We start from the raw sequence: 20,760 nt of genomic DNA, 5'->3' as shown, positions 1-20,760 counted from the left end.
CCCCCTACCCCCAAATATAATCCACTCTGCAACCCTCATTGCATACTCCTATGATAAAAATAATGCCCTAAAATATAATACTTAAAACAAAATTCTTTCTTTCTGATTCTCATAGAAAATTATGGTATGACAGTTTGAGGACATTGTCTCAAAATGTAGGGTGACAGAAAATCTTAAAAGGTCTTGAGCCCTATATCAGAGAGTTAAGACTTTGTGGTGAGAGTGATTCATTCTCTCTCTCTCTCTTCCCTCTTCCCTCTTCCCTCTCCTCTCTCCTTTCTTCTTCTTCTTCTTCTTCTTCTTCTTCTTCTTCTTCTTCTTCTTCTTCTTCTTCTTCTTCTTCTTCTTCTTCTTCTTCTTCTTCCTCTTCTTCTTTTCTTCTTCTTCTTCTTCTTCTTCTTCTCTCTCACTACCAAGTCAGAACTGACTCAGAGTCCATACTTATACCTTGGAGAAATTGGTAGAATCAAACCCCCTACCTTTGGATTAGTAGTACATCATTTAGCCATAAGGTCATCTAAACCACTGGGGGTGATTGAGGGACAATTTTCTAGCAAGGCAATGACAGAGTCCTGCCGGGCTTCAGGCAGCAGATTTTTTAAAATGGCTTTGAGTAGAGCATGGAGCATTTGTGACGGGTGGCCCTGCAGATGTGAGTAAGCGGCTTCAGAGAAGGGGACTGATATGCCATTATACTGCTAATCAATGGAGAGAGATGCTGTTCATTTACAGAGCTTCAGGGCAGCCTCATGGATACAGAGGTAATAGGGTACGAAGTACAAAATTCAGCTCAACTGTTTGCAAACCTCACAACCTGGGGTGTATGTGACCCTTGTGAGCCTGTATCTCTGCCACAGTAAAATGATAATAATAGTCTCTAGCTGGATTGTAAGTCTTGTTGTTGTGGTGGTGGTGTACCATCGAGTCAAAACCAACCCAGAGCTACAACCCTTCAATGGGTTTTCAAGGGCAGTAAATTTCCCATAAAGAGATTTTTCATCCTTCTCCTGCAGAGAGCTGGTGGATTCAAACCTTAGCTGTTGGCCCTGCAGTGCAGTTTCTTACCACTAGGCCACCAGAACTCAATCTTAGTAGCACTCAGTTTCAGAGCTTGACATTTTTACATGAAGCCTGTCACAAAGGAGGTGCCTTCTCAATTGTGACTCTTCATCACCACTCAAATTGACTCTTGCAAGCTGTCTCCATCTCTGGCTAGTATTGGAGTACCTGCAACAGGCCTTAAATCCAGGCAGGGCCTCTCTGTTCTTTTAGGAGTAGTTTTGTCTCACCTGACATGGTAGGTTCAGTTGATGCTGGACACTAAAAGATGGGGCTAAACAAACACTAGCCTTGATCCTGGAACCCAGGTACTTGTAAATAACCACGATCTGGGACACTGGCCAAGGAGTTTGTTAAGAGTGACTACTAACAATCCTGAAATAAAAATATCCTGCGTTACTGACTATGTGATGTAGTGGTTGTTATGCCCCCTCAAGTAAGAAATGACTCACAGCTGACCCTCCAGTAGGTTTTCAGAGGCTATAAAATTGCACAAGGGAGCAGCATCCATCTTTCTCCTTTAAGCCCGCTAATGGATTTGAATTGTCTGCCTCTATGTTGGCAGTGCCATTCCTCACCCACTGTATCACCACCAGCGTATGTGGAGAACACAGATACACACAACTTATTTCAGATGGATTTGTGAGTTGCTTTACATTTGGAGTCATCAAAATAATCACCCCCATGTTACCACAGTGTTTAAAAAGAAACAAAAAACCAAAAAAAACAAAACCACTTTCTGATTTGTCTTAATTTAGAGGTGTTTTTATTTAATTATTAACATCTTGTATTCCTTTTTTTAAAGTTCCTTCTCTTGTTGTTGATGAGATTATGAATAGGTAGCAGAAAAGAAACCAAATCAACAATTCTACAGGCACAATTCAATGACAATGATTGTTGTTGTTGTGTACCACCAAGTCAGAACTAGCCGATAGCTGACCCTCCAGCTGGCTTTCTCGTGTGAGAGGAGATTGTCCAAGCATTTGCACCCTAATTTTCCCTAGGTTGTACCTCTATTTGACATAAAATCACTGCCGTCTATTTAGTTCCTGTTGTCAGTATGATCCTATACAGATAGTTCTTAAAAGAGTGAAGCAGTCAAGGAAACATTCTTTACAAGTTAAGCCAAACTATTACTTCCATGTTAAATGGATTCAAGGGATTAATTTTTTATTCAAGGATTATTTCAGGATATTAGTTTGAGAAGTTCATTCAGCCTCCATGACCCCAGAAAGCCTAGAGTCCATTAGAATTTTAAATTTTCTGATGCATTTCTTCCCTTTGCGTCAGGACTTTTCTAAAAAGGGTTTGACCAAAATCTTTCATAGGCATATGTGGACTCAATCCAGTTCTTCAGGTCTCATGGCAAAGGAGGCAGTTGTTTATGGAGGAAATTAGACACACAATCCATTTCCTTTTCCTATTTCTACCTCTTCTTCTTCCTATTTTGCTTTTAGCAAATGGAGATCAATTACTCTACTAGGGATGGCTGATTACAAGCTTGTAAGACCCCAGGCACTATGCAACAAACCAGAAAACAGAATGGATATACTATACATGTTAGTATGTCAATTAACTGGAATGTTTCCTGAAACCATGACTCTCCACCTCCCAATTAAGGAAACCAAGCATGAGGTCTTCTAGAAGCTATCTCAGCAGTTTTTTTCACCTCTTTTTCTTTTGTCATTGCTGTCAATGTATCTAGAACATGAATTTTACCAATTCAACTTTTTACAGATCTACAAGTTATTATAACAGCACTTACATTTGTCAGTGCAATGATACCAATGCAAATTTTCTATCATTGTAAACTCAAAACTCGGAAAGTAATAATCTTCACTTTCTTCCTCTTGCCTGCCCTTGGTAGCCAGTAATAAGATCCTGGAAGAATTGACGCCTTTCAGTTGTGGTTTGAGGAAGAGTGTTCATGTCCTATGGACTGCCAAAAGAACAAACAAATAGGTTCTGGAGGAAGTGCGGAGTGCTCCTCAGAGGCAAAGACAGTTAAACTTTATCTCACATACTTTGGAAATATTGTCAGGAGGGGCCAGCCCTTGGAAAAAGATATCATGTTTAGAAAGGTGGAGGTCCAGTGAAAGAGAGGAAGAGCCCAACAAGATGGATTGAAACAATGACTGTAACCATGGACTTGACCATGATGGAGACTGTGAGGATGGGGCAGGATAGGGCAAGGTTAAGATTTCTGTCCATAGGGTCACTATAAGGGCTGGTCGACACCTAGCAACATCATAGTGGGGGTGGAATGGTATCTCATGGTGGTTTTGATTTGCATCTCTTTGAGCATTTTTTCATGTTTGTTGGCTTGACTATCTTCTTTGATGAATTGAAGAATAAAGAACTGTATATTAGTGTATATTGTTTTACTACTACCCCAACAATTTCGTACCTCCAGCAGTTCAAAACCAACAGCAGTTCACAGGAGAAAGACAGGCAGCTTCCTCTCCTAGTATTCACAGCCTTGCAAACCCAGCAATCACTATCAGTCAGAAAGGACTCTGATTACAGTGCACTTGAGTTTTTGTTTTGTCAGGCTTTTTTACAAAGTGTTCACTTGAGTTCTGAGTATGTTTTTTCGGTTAGGTTATTTATTTTGTTTTGTTTTTGTTACCTTATCATGATTTTATTTACATTCTGGTTATTAGCTTTTTATCAAATATATAAATTCTGAAGATATTTTCCCTAATGGTAGTTTGTTTTTTCATTTTGTTGCAAAAGCCTTTTTAAGAACAAAAGTTCTGGCTTTGACAAGCAATGTGTCAATTGGACAATTAAAACAGACTTTGGTGGGGGGAGAAGAACGAACTGGGGATGAGGGTGGAGAAAACAGTGCAACAATGAATGAAGGAAAACCCAAAATCTCTGTAAATGTTCATTAAAACTAATAAAATTTAATTAAAAAAAAAAGCTGACTAAGAGTCAAAAGATCGAAAAAAAAAAGAAGTTCTTCATTGTCTTGAGGTCTCATTTTTTTTAATTTAGTCTCTCCATTAGAGCTTGTATTTTCTTGTTCTGATTTCTGAGACAATCCATTGTTAAAAGCTAGGCCAACAACATTCCCTTTACATTACTACTTCTAATTTTGGTTTTCACATTTAGACCTTTAAAACAGTATGAATTTGTGCTTGTGTGTTACGTGAAACAAGCGTCCTGTTTAATTTTCTATATGCTGAAATCCAATTTCATTTATACCATTAAATGAAGGAACTCTCCTTTTCTCATTGAATAAACTTAGCCTCTTTGTCCATTTCATTGGTGTGAGCTGTCAGTTCTATTCCATTGCTCTGTGTATCTATTGTTATACAAGCAACAGACTATTTAGATTACTGTACCAGTATAATCTGACAACTAGACAATGAATAAGGATGATAGAAAAGAATTGACACCTTTAAACTGTGATATTGGAAAAGAGCACTGAACATCCCAAGGACAGCCAAGAGAACAGATATGCTTGGAGAAGGTGCAGCCAGAGTGCTCTTTGGAGACAAGAATGAGGAAGCTTCTCCTCACATACTTGTGACATGTTGCTAGGAGGGGCTATTCCTTTCCTTGGAAAGAGACGTGAAGCTGGGAAAGAGGGAGAGTTGATAAGGGAGAAAAAGACCCTCAGCTAGGTGAATTGACACGGTGACTCCACAATGGGCTCTTTTGTATCAGGAAGTGTGAGGATGGCACAGAATAGAACAGGGCTTAGATCTTTTGTTCATAGGGTCGCTGTAAATTGTATTCTACTAAGAGGCACCTAACAACAACAACAACAGCGTTTGAATTTTGATCAAGTTTGTACTAAACAAATCTATAGATCGCTTTGAACAGTACTGATATCTTAATGTTATTAAATGCTTTCCAAATTATGATCATAAAATATCTTTAATTTACTTAATTATTCTTTAATCTTTTGAATCAGTATCATATAATTTTCATTGTCTAAGTCTTTTGCTGTTTGTTTTCCTAGCAGTCCATAATACCCTCAATACTCTTCTCCAGCACCATAGCTCAAAGGCATCAATTCTCCTACTATCTTCCTTAGTCACTGCCCAACTCTCTGATGCATAACAAAGTGATAGATAGCAAAGACCATGGCATGTATCAGGCGTACCTTAGTCTCCAGAGAGACACCACTGCTCTTCAGTACTTTGGAGAGGTCCCTAACAGCAGACTTTCCCATGGCAATAAGTCTTCATTTCCTGGCTACTGGTGCTGAGAGTGTTGACTGTGGAGCCAAGCAAACTAAAGCTCTGAACAGTCTCAATCTCTCCACCATCCATCCTGATGCTGCCAATTGGTTTAGTGGTGAGAATCTTTGTCTTCTTGACATTGAGCCTCAGTCCATTTTGGAGACTGCAGTCCTTGACCCTCTGCAGCAAGTGCTTCAGGTCCTCCTCAGTTTCAGCAAGCAGAGTTGTGTCATCTGCATAACGCAGGCTGTTGATGAATCTTCCACCAATCCTGACCCCACATTTCTCCTCATAGAGCCCAGCCTCCCGGATAATCTGGTCTGCATATAGATTGAAAAGGTATGGAGATAGGACACATCCCTGGTGTACACCCTTCCCAATTTTGAACCATGCAGTGTTTCCTTGCTCTGTTCTGACAACTGCCTCTTGTTCCAAGTGTAGGGTTTGCATTAGCACGATCAAGTGTTCCGCAATTCCCATTCCTCTCAGAGTCAGCCACAGTTTGTTATGATCCACACAGTCAAACACCTTTGCATAATCAATGAAACACAGACATACATTTCTCTGGTATTCCCTGCATTCAGCTAAAATCCATCTAACATTAGCTACAATATCCCTAGTACCACGACCCCTTCTAAACCCAGCCTGGACTTCTGGCAGTTCTCTGCTGATGTGTTATTCCAGTCCTTTTTGGGTAATCTTCAGTAGAATCTTGCTTGCATGTGAAATCCATGATATCATTCTATAGTTTCCACAGTCTGTTGGGTCACCCTTCTTTGGAATGGGAACAAATATAGATCTCTTCTAGTCAGTTGGCCAAGTGGCTGTTCTCCAGATTTCTTGGCACAACTTGGTTAGCACATCCAGGGCAGCATCTGTTAGCTGAAATATGTCAATTGGTATACCATCTGTTCCTGGGGCCTTATTTTTTGCTATTTCCTTCAAAGCAGCCTGAACTTCTTCCTTCATCACCACAGGCTCTTGCTTATATGTTGTTTCATGAAATTCTTCTGTGTCTGCCAATTCCTTTTGACACAGTGACTCGTCTAACATACTTTGGACATGTTGTAAGGAGGGACCTGTCCTTGGAGAGGGACATCATGCTTGGTAGGGTGGAGGGACAGTGTAGGAGGGGAAGACCCTCTATGAGGTGGATTGATTCTGTGACTGCAGTAATCGGGATGGGTGTGTCGGAGACAGTACGGTTGGCACAAGACAGAGCAGAGTTTAGGGCTGTTGTACATAGGGTCGCTATGAGTCACAAGCGACCCAACGGCACATAACAACAACAAGTCTTTTGCATCTCTGGTTAGATTGATTTCTAGATAGTCCAGCCTTATAGATATTATGGTTAATATAATAATTTCCCTAGTTTCTCTTTTATGATTACTAGTCTATGTTGTTGTTGTGTACCGTCGAACCAAACTGACCCATAGCTTACCCTCCTGAGTGTTTTCAGAGGCAGTTAATCACACAATGGGAGGAGATTGCCCATCTTTCTTGGAGTATTTGGTGGCCTTTAACAGCGTACCTTAGCGATTGCAGCACAGCTTCTTGTTATGAGTGTGTGTGCGTGTGTGTGTATGTGTGTGCGAGCACGCGCGCGCGTGTATACACACACATATATACTCACATTTACTGCTGTCAAGTGGGAACCAACTCATAGCTGACACTTCAGTGCAGTGGGTTTTCAGAGATTGTAATTGTGTGCAAAGAGACTTCCTGTCTTTCTCCTACAAAGGAGATGGTGGATTTGAACTGCATATTTTTGGGCTGGGCAACTCCTTGCACATTTATCCACACCGTATTTGTTTTCAGTAAGACCCTACAGCGGGGATTCAATTTATTGTCTGTGTGGAAAAGAAGATAAAACCAATGGTTTCCAACAAAGTTGGTGGAGTATCAGGCCTACTTTTTGTGTAATCTCTTTCAAAGGAGAGGGCACAGTCAAAGATTTCAGCAGGGAAATATATCATCTATGGTTTTCAGAGTGTTATTACTGAAAGGAGTTTGGACAATTTCCTTCCCCTGCAGGAGTATATAGTAAATATATAGATAGAATTCTGGTGGCCTAGTGGGTAGGAGGTTGTACTGAAAACTCAAAGGCAGGTAGTTTTTTTCATTTTTAGGAAGTAAAAAATTTATAATCCAGATTAATAACAGAATAAAGTCAAAACAGCTCCTGGAATGTACATGCAGGTATCTCAGTATGGCTCTAAGGGTTCCCAAATTCTCATTCTTGCCAATATTGGCTTACCCCTTCCCTTGCCTTCAAGGTATTATCTCATATCCTCATCTCATGTCACATCTCTAGTTCGGCCATGGCCATAGCTGTTGCTACTCCAAAAAATTGTGTCCTACATTTCTCTGAATTGAGGGATAGCTCCTTTCTCTTCTGGTGGATGAAGAATTCTCAAGGTAGGCAGTTCTAATCTACTAGATGCTGCAAGGGGGAAAGGTGGGCAATCTCCTCCCATGGAAGTGGTGTTGTCTTTCAGTGCTCTCAAGTCTAGTGCAACTCATAGTGACCCTATAAACAAGAGATCTGAACCCTGTCCTATCCTGTGCTGTCCTCACAATCTCTGACACACTCCAAGCAATTGCTGCAGTGACTGTCAACTCATCTGGTTGAGGGTCTTCCTTTCCTTTGCCAACCCTCCACCTTTTCTAAAGAATAAATTCTCATAGCAACATGCCCAGAGTATGTGAGACGGAGCATCATCATCCTTGCCTCCCATGAGAACTCTGATTGCACCTCCTCCAAGACTTATCTGTTCTTTTGGCGATCCATGGAATATTCAACACTCTTCTACAACACCACAGTTCAAAGGCTTCAACTCTTCTTCTGACATCTTTAGTCATTATCTAGCTTTCAAATACATAGCAAGTGATTACATAGCAAGTAATTGAAAAGACCATGGCCTGAATTAGGGGCACCTCAGTCCTCAAACTCGCATCATTGCATCTCAATAATTTGGAGCGGTATCTGATTTTCCCAAGTACAATACATGAAGACAGTTATATCTTTATCTTTATTTATGCTGAAACATAATTTTAGGAATCCTGGTAGAATACTGCATAATGTATCAGGCTTAAAATGGAGACTGGCAGTTCAAATTCATCACTATTCCCCCGTGAAAAATAAGTTATCACTTCCTGTAAAAATTTACGGCCTCAGAAACTTGATTGAATATTGTAAGTGGTAATTGGCTCAATGACAGTAGGTTTGCTTTATCTTTTGAGTTTCTTTTTTTTGAGAATAATTTTGTACTTGCTCTTTACATAACTGTCAATAAAAATTAGGAAAGGGAAAAACAACTAAAATTATCATGGCTGAACAATAAATAATGTGTTCATCCTAATTATGGCTAACCCTTAGACATATATATACAATTCTTTTCTTCAGGGGTCCTTAGTATAGGTAGCTCTGTCGTACTTTCTAGAAGGTTTTCCCTCCTATCTACTGAACTAACATTAGTATTTTATGCAAGCCCTGGTTGGCACATATAATGTGTGTTGGTGTAGATATCTTTGAGCTTATCCTTTTTAGGATTCTTTGAGCTTCTTGAGTCTGTAGATTTATATTCTTTACCAAATTATAGATGTTTCTGCCATTGTATCTTAAAATTTTCTTTTCGTTTTTAAGTTTTCTCATCTCTCTCTAAGATTCCCATTAAGTATATACTGCTGGAGGTGTGTGTGTGTGTGTGTGTGTGTGTGTACCAGGAAGTTGGAACTGACCCACCCATGGGCTTTCAGAGGCAGTAAACTACATGGGAGCTGATTGTCCATTTTTCTTCCATGGGGCAATTGGTGGATTTGAATTTTGTGCCTTTAGATGGACCGAGCAATTTTTTACCATTAGGCTACTTGAGCTCCCCATGACACATACATTAATATCCCTTAGTGTTTTCCTCTTAATTTCATTAAACTGTTCAGAGTTCTCATGCCTCCATGCTTACTTATCTTTAGCCTTTGGTTGCCATTTCAAATGTTGTTATTCATAGGTGCCATCAAGTTGACTGTGACAGGTGTCAGTCCTGTGAACAGATGTAGACTTTTCCCTATTCCTGCGCCATCCTCATTGTCTCTGATGCTCAAGCCTGTTATTACAAGTCACTGTGTCAATCCAGGTTTTTGAGGGTCTTAACCTCTTTGTGTGGCTTTCCATCTTTTCCAGTCTGATGTATTTTTCAAAAAGCAGCCCCTCCTAAAAGCATACTCTCAAAGTATGTGAGACAAAGTTTCACATTTCTTGCCTGTTTGTTCTTTTGGCAGTCCATAACATATTCAGTATTCTTCTCCAACACCACAATTCAAAGGTATCAATTCTTCTGTCATCCTTATTTATAGTTCAACCTCAGAAGCATATGAAACAATTGAATATGCCATGGCTTGGATTAAGTTCAGGCTTTTAAGCTGACATCCTTGCTTTTTAGCACTTTGGAGAGGTCCTTGATGGCAGATTTTTCCAACATAATGTATCTTTTAATTTCTACTATGTTGTCAGGCAAACATTAGTCTCTAGACAGACATTGTTGCTTTTCAGTACTCTGGAAAGGTTCCTTATAGCATATTTACCTACTCTAATTTGTCTTTTGATTTCCTGACTGCTGGCCCAAGAGTGTTGACTGTGGAGCTGTGCAGGATGTAATTGTATGTGAGATGAAACTTCATTGTCCTTGCTGCCCAGCAACACTCTGGCTGCACTTTCTCCAAGACAGACTTGTTTGTTTTCCATGAGACATTCAATATTCTTCTCTAACACCACAAAGGCATTGCTTCTGTCATCATTAGTCACTGAAAGTAATTTAAAAAAACATGGGTTGGATCAGGCACATTTTAGTCTTAAAACAGATATCTTTGCACTTTGGAGAGGTCTCTTACAGCAAACTTTTCCAGTGTGAACTTCTGATTTCTTAACTGTTAGTATCAATGGTGTTGATTGTGAATCAAAGCAAGATGAAATTGTTGACAATTTCAATCCTTTCTCCATCTGTCATGATATTGGCTATTGACTCAGTGGTGAGGATTTTAGGGTTTTTAAAAATTGTGATATTAGTGAAAAGTTACAGAATAGTCAGGTTTTCTTTCATTTATTGATACACATTTCTCTCTCTGTCTCTTTCTCCCTCCCCCCCCAATTCATTTTATGATGCAGGTCTTGTTCCAGATTGTTGTCATACAGACAATGTCTAAAGACATTTAAACATGTATGTCTAAAGACCTTTTGGTCTTTTTCTTCACCTATTTCTGTGCAGTTTTTTACCTACCCACTTTCCCCCTGTTTTCTCCCCTGCTGTGTTCATTCTATTTTTATGACAGCTGTCTCATACTATATTTGTCCTTTTGTGACTGAGATATTTCACGCAGCATAAAATCTCCAAAACTCATTCATATTGTGTACTGTTTAACAAGTGTATTTTTTTCAATACTGTATATTACTCCATTCTGGAATGTACCACAGTTTTTCTATTTATTTGTTGAGAGGCACTTGAGTTGTTTCTAGCTCTTCGTTATTGTGAACAATGCTGTAATAAATATGGTTATACATACATCAATTTGTCTTACAGCTCTAGTTTCTGTAGGGTATATTTTTTAATGTATTATTAATGTCAATGAAAATTTACAGAGACTTTGGATTTCCATTCATTCATTGTTGCACTTTACTCCCTTCCCAACCCTACCCCTAGTACCTCCCCCCTAGTTCCCTTCTTGGAAAAGTAAAAGAAAAATTCTTTGATTGTTTTATAGTCCCTCCCCCCCCCCCAGGTCCACTCCAGTGTGCAACCATTGCTCTCGACTCCTGTTATGACAAAAATACCTAGTAACATATCCCTTTTAAACAGTTTTCTCCCTCATCTGTCTCAATGCAGTATACATTATTGAACCTATCATTCTCAGTCTCCCCCCAACCCTGAGGTCAGTCCTGTTTTACAACAGTGGCACCGTGCAGTATTTTTCCTTTTGTGACTGAGATACTTCACTCAGCATAATGTCCTCCAGGGTCACCCATTTTGAATAATATTGCACGCATTCCTTGTTTTTCAATGCAATGTAGTATTCCATTGTGTGACTATAACACAGCTTCTCTGTCCATTTGTTTGTTGATGGACACTTAGGTTGTTTCCAACTTCTTATTATTGTGAACTAATAGCTGGGTCAAATGGTATGTTTAGCTCCAACATTTTTAAAAAATTTTATTCTATACTGGTGTGTTTACTAAGTTTGTATTCACTGTTTTTCACACCCTGCTTACTGTTGCCTGGGACAGAGGGAGCAGAGGCTCACTTTCTGTTGAAGTAGGTACCTGGTGGGAGGTAGGTATGGCTTTCTGGCCTCTGCTTACTGCTGTTGGGGCACAGAGAGAGCCTCCAGGCTCATAGCTGCTCAAGTAGATACCTGGTGGGAGGCAAGTATGGCTTCCCCTCCTCACTATTGCCAGATACCTTTAGTTTTCTTAATATTGCAATGTGCTCATATTGAAGGCTATAGTCTGTGATCTTCTACAGGAAATACTTCAAGCCTTCACTTTCAGCCAGTGAGGCTGTGTCATCTGCATAGTGCAAGTTATTGGTCAGTCTTCCACTGATCCTGATGCCGCAGTCTTCTTCAAAAGGTTCGGGCTTTTTAAAAGATTTATTCAGCAGTAGGAGAATTGATGCCTTTGAGCTTTGGTATTGGGGAAGAGTATTGAGGGTACCATGGACTGCTAAGAAAACAAACAGATTCATCCTGGAGAGGGTTAAACCAGGTTGCTCCTTAGAGGCGAGGATTCTAAGGCTCTGTCAAACATACTTTGGACATGTTGCAAGGAGGCACAGGTCCTTGGAGAGGGACATCATGCTTGGGAGGGTGGAGGGACAGCGCAAAAGGGAAAGGTCCTCTATGAGGTGGACTGATTCAGTGACTGGGGTAATCAGGATGGCTGTGTTAGAGACAGTGCGATTGGCACAGGACAGTGCAGAGTTTAGGGCTGTTGTACATAGGGTCGCTATGAGTAGCAAGTAACTCAATGGCACATAACAACAACGACAGGTTGAATATGTATGGAAAAAGAATGTAGCTAAGAATACAGCACTGACACACACCTTTCTTTATTTTAAGCTATGCAGTATTCTCTTGCTTTGTTCAGAGAACTGTCTGTTGGTGTATATATAGGTTTGACATGAGCACAATGAAGTGTTCTGGGATTCCCATTCTTCTCGATGTCCAGTACAATTATTGTGATCCGTATAGCCATATTCCTTTATAGGATCAGTAAAATACACATAGAAATCCTCCTGGTAGGTTTCTGCTTTTAGCAAAGATCCATCTAACATCAATAATGATATCCCTGACACTACAGCCTCTTCTAAAATCAGCTTGATTTTCTAGCAGTTCTAGCTGTTTTTAAATAATCTTCCCCAATATTTAGCTTACATATGATATTAATTATATTATTAAATAATTTTCACATTCTACTAGATCACCTTTTATGGAGATGGGAACAAATATGGATCTCTTCCAGTCAGTTGAGTCATGGTCGTCTTCCAGATTTTTCTTAGCACAGACTAGTAAGCATGTCCAACGTTGTGTCTGTTTGTTGCAACTTGTCAATTGGTAGTCTATCAATGCCTGGGGTCTTAATTTTGCTAATGTTTTTAATTCAGTTTGAACTTCTGTCTTCATCATCATTGGTTTAATTAAAATGCAAAAGTTCTAGATTTCAGTTTCCAACTTTTCAATGTCTCCCAAACACATTAGTAAATGTGCTGTGGTTAATCAGTCCACCAGGGGGCATTGCTTCTCAGGCTAGATACAAACTAAACAATCTGTCCATTAAAGCACAGGGGGGCCTCTATCTTTGCTTGTTAGCCCCTTCACTTCTATTTCCGTAATGATGTTTTCAACTAGGAAATCCACACCCAGTGAGTTCTCTTCAATCTTGAACGTTGGGCTTCAGATTTTCCAGAAGCTTCCTTTCCTACTTTGTAGATGCTGCTTATACCTGAGCTGACATCCAAGCACAGGCTGACCTTCCACTGCAGTAGAAGAAATGGTTATTGCTCACCAGGAAGCCCCTCTGTAATTACCGATATTTATCAAAGTTCATAGAGTTTCCGTAGTTATGTTGTTTAGAAGTGGATGCCACCCCTGCTTCCACACCTGTCTTAAACTGGGAGCTCCATCAAACACTGTCCACCATGAGTAACTGTTATGGCAGCCCTCTATAACTATCAATATTTATTAAAGTTCATAGAGTTTCAGGAGGTATGTTGTTTAGGAAGTGGATTCCACCCCTTCTTCCAAACCTGTCTTAAACTGGGAGCTACATCAAACACTGTCCACCATGGGTAACCGTTACGGCATTTGACACCCTAATGGCACAAAGTTCAGCATCACAGCAACCCCACATTACCTCAGTACAGCATATTGACAGAAGAGTGCTGTACCACTATGAAGAATGTTCCTCCAAAATATAATAATAACCAACTTTAAATACAAAGGTCCTCCCCAAAGTCTTATTGACTCTAAACAAGAGGCTTAAATAAACAACTAATATAGTATGTTATTGTTGTTATGTGCCATTGAGTCACCTGAGATGTATAGTGACCCTGTGTACAGCATCTCTGAACCCTTCCCTCTCCTGAGCCAGTCTCATTTTTTCCAACACATCAAACTCCATTGCTCCAGATACTGTATCAATCCATCTCATCTGAGGTCCTCCTCTCCTGTGCTGCCTGTCTACACTTCCAAGCATGATGTGCTTCTCCAAGGACTGGTATCTCCTGGCCATGTGCTCGAAGTGAGGCAGAGCTTCAGAATCCTAGTCTCCAAGGAGAAACTTGGTTTCACCCTCTTAAGACAGATTGATTTCTTTTCTTGGCAGTCCATGGTATGTTCAAGACTCTTCTCCAGCACCACAACTCGAAGGCATCGATTCTTCTTCTGTCATCCTTGGTCATTGTGCAACTTTCTGAAGTATACTCTATTAAAACAAACTCAGAAGCAGGAGTGTCATCCCCTTCCGAAATAGCTTGCCTCTGGAAACCCTATGAACCTGGAGAAACAAAGAAAGTTATACAAGTGTTCAGGTCTTTCATTCATAGGGTCGCTATAAGTCGTCTACAACTCAACGGCACTTAACAACAACATAAAAAGATAAAGATGAGAAATCTAAATCTAAAAATAATCCAAATCTAAATCTAAATATATAAATAAATATATACGTGTGTTTACATATATATACATATGCATATTTATATACATTTATATACTTTTTTAAATTGTGATTTTAATGAAAGTTTAGAGAAAAGTTGGACTTTCATTCATTCATGGATTTCCTCCTTTCCCTTTCCCAGTCCACCTTTTATTCCTGATTGTTGTCACATATATAATGCCTAATTACATGTTCCTTTTAAACAGTTCTTTCCCTCTTTCTTCTGATACATATATAACACTGGATGGGCCAATACTGACATATTGCTATTAAGTGCAGTGCAGTGTTTACATTAAGATTCCCTCTATTTGGTACAGTTCCGTGTTTGGTCAAATGCCTGATGCTTTATAACTACTATTATAACATCACAGAGAATAATATCATGGCTTTCAAAATTCTGTGAGTTCCACTTATCCATCCCTTTCTCATCCCTGAGCCACTGGCCTTTTTACTATGACAATAATTTTGTGTTTTCCAGAATGCCTTATAGTTTGAATTGTGCAGTTTGACACTGCTTAAGATTAACTTCTTTTACTTATCACATACATGCACAATATCTTTTAAAAATAATTGATGGCAGGATTTTTCTTGCTCATTGTTCTAGAGTCTCTAGACTTCGGCAAACAGGAAGCATTAACTAGGGTTTTGGCTGAGTGTCCTGAGACCTAGGATGAGTGAGACATGCAGCATTACTGCTGAAGCTTCAGGCTGACCTCTCCCACTTACAGCACTGCCCACAAATCTTCAGCTCTGGCAGGAATATACTGACTCTCATCTAGTTGCTGTATCAGCCGCCTTCTTATTTGAGTTAGAAAATAATAACCCTGGGAACATGAATGAATTAGACCTTAAGTCATCAAGTTATCAATTGATTGTGATTGCTCACCCAGTCCTCCTGAGAAAATCTGTGTCCCTGCTCCACTCGTCACCACCCTCCCAGGCTTCATCATTGTGTGCAGTTGACTTGTGCTAATCTCCAAATGGATTCTGTAGTTGGAAGTTTTGTTCTCCAGGGTCCAGGATGTCACTTTCCACCCTGTCACCAACTAGTCAGACTGCATGGAAATGAAATAAAGGTGGGGGCAGCAGGCAGAAGATCCTTTGCATGTGTGACTGTGTGGCCTCAAGCTTTGGAGGGCCAGGGCATCCCTGCCATGTGCACAGCACACAGGTCAGGGGCCAGGTCAGAGGAGAGTGTGTAGCGAGGATAGGGACAAAGACTTGTTCCTCACAGCCACCCATTGTCCCTAGCTGAAGCCATCCATCATTCCTGCTTCCCTCTGCAGCTGGATGAGCCAGCTGCCTCCCCATGGGAGTTTTTCTTTCTCTTGCCTGCCCTAAGAACCCTTGATGGCTGTCTTTTCAAAGCTATTTCCTCTTAAGACCAAGTGTGCACAATAACCATGGTGGACAGCACTGTGCAGGAGGGACAAATGTTTGAATGCTGGGAGGCCAGCCCTATTTTTCTACTCTTTTGAAGTTTGAGGTTGTGGTGCATGAAGGAATGCAAAGTAGACATCTTTGGTTTGGGGATCCCTGAGGTCATCGTCAGAAAAATGGGGACACTTTGAATTCAGATTCCGAGTGCAAAGACAAATGATACTTTTAGACTCCCTGGGTTAGCGCTAAGGTGGAAGAGCAAGCAGCGAGCACAGGCTGCCTTTTGCTGACGTGAATGGAGTGGCCCTGCCCCTTTTCCTATTACTGATGTGATAATATGAGCACTGGGCTCTGGAGGAATCCACATGCAACTAGTTATTGCGTGTATGCCTCGCCAGGCCCTTGTTAAAATGTTACTGCCTAACTTCTCCCAGTGCTATGAGTACAGTCTGGTTATGATTCAGAGTCACGATGGAAATGCGTGGCCTGCATGTTGCAAGGGAACAGATTAGATTTAGTGACTCAAATGTGCTGTTAACACAGATTTAATGGAACTATAATTGTACGGTGAATTTTAAATGCCCTTTTGATTATTGCATCAGGGTCATATGGAAATATATCCTTGTCATTATAGCTTGACGTTTTGAAAACGATTATATCAAATCTAATGAGAGGGAACCTGTTAAGAACACCCAATTACCTCTCAAGTAGGCCAAGTTTCTCATCTCAGCTCTATGTTTTTCACCAACCTGGACATTTCCCCCCCTAATTGTGATATAAAGATAATAAATTTGGCTGGCATAATTAGTAATTATTGTCATCGTATGGTTTTTTGAATAAGTACCCCAAATTATCTAATATGAATTTGTCTTCCACAGCCTGTTGCCTGCTTCCTACTCGCATCCAAGATGAATAGACATGAAACGAAAGCTCTTTCCTCAAGTCTGACTCTGTGAGATAAATTTATCTTTGGTCAATTAAACTGTGCAAATGCCTAACACCTGGGTGCTGGTAATGTAAAGGTAAATTTCAACAGTGTCCTTTCTTCAAAACACTTTGCTCCCTTTTGGTTTTGCTTCTCATTGTCCACCATAGCAGTCGTTATTGTCATCATCTATTGAATACTCTCAGCGTCAGAGTCACTGTACTCAATTATTTTTACATGCTTCATCTCAATTATATGTCATAAAATGTCTAGGGGTAGACATCATCCTCATCATTATTATTATCATCTCTATTTAGCTGATGAAGAAATCAAGACTTGGAGAAGCTGACGCCTCTTCAAGATAAAGCTGGGGTTCAAAGTCTAGATCTCTTTGGCTGCAGATTCTGCCCTCAGAACTACAAATACAAAGGGATCCTAGGGGGTCTGTGCTGCTCTCAGCATTTCTAGTGACTTTGTAGGGTCTGAAGAGGAGGATGAAAACCTTAGGGAGTTCCATAATTGTCCTTGTGACTTTTTAAAGTTCTGGCTCCAATTCTGTGTACAGGGAGATAACCTGGCAGGTGGCATTCTTCCACTCAATGAATACTGACAGCAACATGCAAATCACCCCAGTACCATTATGTTGGCCCTGATGCACAGTGAGCTTGGTGTCTCCAGGTAGAACTTGGCTCCATAGATAGGGTTTTACTTTTCCAAAATTTCATTTCCCCTGTGTTTCTTTTCCTTTTTTTTTTCCTAGTATAAGCTTAAAAATCATATTGCATTTCACTAATATTGCATATTAGATTTCATTCATAGACATTTTACTTTATAACAGTAATTAAAATTAATTAATCTAATTACAATGTCTAACAAAACTTTTATTGTATATTCTTTCCCTTCATCTAACATATATTTATTCACTCAAACCATTAATTGAGCCCATAAGGTTTTCAGTGACTGAATTTTGAGCAATCGCTTGCTGAGATTGTCTTCTGAGTCACCTGTGGATGGACTTGAACTCCTGACCTTTGGTTAGATGACCACTTGTACCCAGTGTGCTGACCACTTGTACCACCCAGCAGTTCCACCTTTTTGCACATTATTCCCTTTGTTAGCAATGACTTTTCCCTTCTTCCTCCACTTGTCAAAACCCTTTTCACCCTCCAAGTGCCTTCACTGCCACATCTTCTCCTAAAATTCACTCTGACTCTTTAAGTAAGAATCAGTCTTTGCCTAAAGTACAATAAAATGTTTAAAACCCAAAACCAACAACTGTTGCTAAATCTCTTCCAACTCTTAGTGAGATGCCACTAGGTTTCCTGAACAGTAAAACTTCATGGGAGAAAGCAGTCTATCTTTCTCCTTCAGAATCATGCATGGATTTAAATTGCTACCTTAGGATAGCAGCTCAATACATTATGCACTATACATTCGGGGCTCCTAACGGTTATGTGTATGTATGTACATCCTTCATGACAACTGATGATCTTTGGGTTGGTGACAACTAGAATGTATTCTGGTTTCCCCTGGTGAGTTCCTATTCAGCCTCATGGGTTCCCATCTGTCTTACCCCTTCCACTTCATGTGTGTTTCCCCTTCCCGCACAGTTACCTCCCTTGCAGCCTTCGTTATAGAACTTTGTGTCCTTATGCATGGATGCATGTCTGTGAGGGTACACACATGAATGTGTAGCATTTCCAAGGATTGTTGCTTCATGGGACATACATTTAAGGAAACACTGAGTTAGACAATAATTTCCTCTTCTTTTTTTTATACTTGCATTTGCAAATGATATTGACAGACTTACCAAACATGTCATCTTATCATGAGACTTCTTCCCTCTTTAGACCTCAGGCAATCTTATTAAATGAAAGCTTTTGACATTAAGCTTTAGGCAATACACGCCCAAGGAAGTTATCTTGGGAATAGAAGGATCGGAGTATGTATATAATTAGAAAGTAAATGTTGATTGTGAAAGATAAGCACAAAAGATGCCATGTTCTTGGCTTTTTTTATGCTATTTTTTTTGTTTATTGTTTTCATTTAATCACTCATATACATTTTTCATTATACCAGTAATTATATTTGACCGGTGCCATTTATCACAATGTTTCATTAAACCCTCACTATACCTCATCTTTCCCTTCAGCCTGTCCATCGTCTACTATTCCCTGCTGCCCTAGCGCTTCTTTTTGTTCCTTCCCCTTTGCTCGCCCTCTCCTCCTCCCACCTCCACCCAGCTGACCATTTGTGCACATTCTGTTCCAAGTTGTTAATTATAATATATTGTCCTTTCATTCATTCTTTCCTGGTTGATCTTCCCTCACCTAATCCCTTACAATGTTAACTCTCTGTCCATTCTACTTCTGCTCTTCCCCAGCCCATCCCCTAAAGTTCCCCTGTTTTCACAACAGAGGTCTTATACAGCATTTGTCCTTTTGTGACTATGTCACTCAACACAATGCCCTCTAGACTCATCCATGTTATAGAGTGTTTCATGAGTTCTTCATTGATGTTTAATGCTGCATAACACTTCATTGTGTAGGTACCACCATTTCTCTAGTTGTTTGTTAATGGGCACTTGGCCTAGATTTGCAGGAAGGAGGGACCATCAGCCTTGGAATGTGTACAACCTGAGAAGCCAGGAAAGGCAAGTGTCTGCTCTAGTGTCTTAGAAGCATAGCTTGGTTGACATCTTGATTTGACCCTGGCAAGACTTGAGTTGAACTTCTAACATTCAGAGCTTCTAATTTTTGTTTTTGTGTTGTTGTTATGTGCTGTTGAGTCTCTTGTGACTCACAGCAACCCTTTGTACAATAGCCCTAAACCCTGCTCTATGTCTTGCCAATCTCACTGTCTCCAACACGCCTATCCCCATTACCCCAGTGATGGAATCAATTCACCTTATAGAGAGTCTTCCTCTCCTACGCTGTCCCTCCACCCTCCCAAGTATGATGTCCCTCTCCAAGGATTGGTCCCTCCTTGCAACATGTCCAAAGTATGTCAGACAAAGCTTCAGAATCCTTGCCTTCAAGGAGCAGCCTGGCTCCACGCTCTCCAGGACAATCTTGTTTTCCTAGATCATAAATATATAGTCTTTAGCCACCATGTTCTGATAATTTGGTGGAGCAGAAATTCCTCCTGCATTCTCTCTGGGGAGCCTGGACATTTTCACTGCAGTGAACTTTCCTTTGCACCCTTGAACTGACTGTAGGGATTCCCTAAACTTTCCTGACCCAAAATTTCTGAGAGTCCCTAAAGTGTGAACTGAGATTTCTACTTTCTCCTGGTACTGAGGTATCCCCCTCTTCTTTCTGTAAGTTAAAAGGAACCCAAAAAGCAAGGTAAACATTTGATTATTGTTCTATTTATGTCTGGAATTCTTCTTTCCATTGGGAAGTGAAAAGAAAACTAATCCTCAACCAGGCTAACACCGAGTGGCTTTAATATATCAAGTTGGAAAACATGGACTCAGTGACAGAAATTAAGCTGGAGATAGAATGACTGAATTTTGCACAATCAACAACTTATTCATTGTATATACATTTTATAAGAAACATAAATGTAGGTTATATACATGGATTTCACCTGATGGTACACATAGGAATCAGATTGATTACATCTGTGGAAAGAACCACTGGAGAAGCTCAATATTGGCTGTGAAAACTAGGCCAGGTACTGATTGTGGAACAGACCACCAGCTTCTTATATGCTAGTTCAAACTGAAGCTAAGGAAAATGAAATCAAATCTATGGGAACCAAAATATGACCTTAAATTTACCTCATATGAATTTCAGACCTATCTCTGAAACAGGTTTAAGGCCTTGAACACCAGTGAGAGAAGACCAGATTAATTGTGGGAGGATATCAAAAGTATCATCCAGGAAAACTGTAAAAGATCATTACAAAGACAGAGGAGGAAGAAAAGACCAAAAGGGATGTCAGAAGAGACTCAATATTGCACTAGAGCGCCAAGAAGCCAAAGCAGAGGGAAG

This window comes from Elephantulus edwardii, unplaced genomic scaffold, assembly GCF_000299155.1.
Source record: "Elephantulus edwardii isolate Elephantulus edwardi_28Jun2011 unplaced genomic scaffold, EleEdw1.0 scaffold00143, whole genome shotgun sequence".
NCBI classification, from domain to species: Eukaryota; Metazoa; Chordata; class Mammalia; order Macroscelidea; family Macroscelididae; genus Elephantulus; species Elephantulus edwardii.
Note: the sequence above shows the minus strand (reverse complement) of the source record.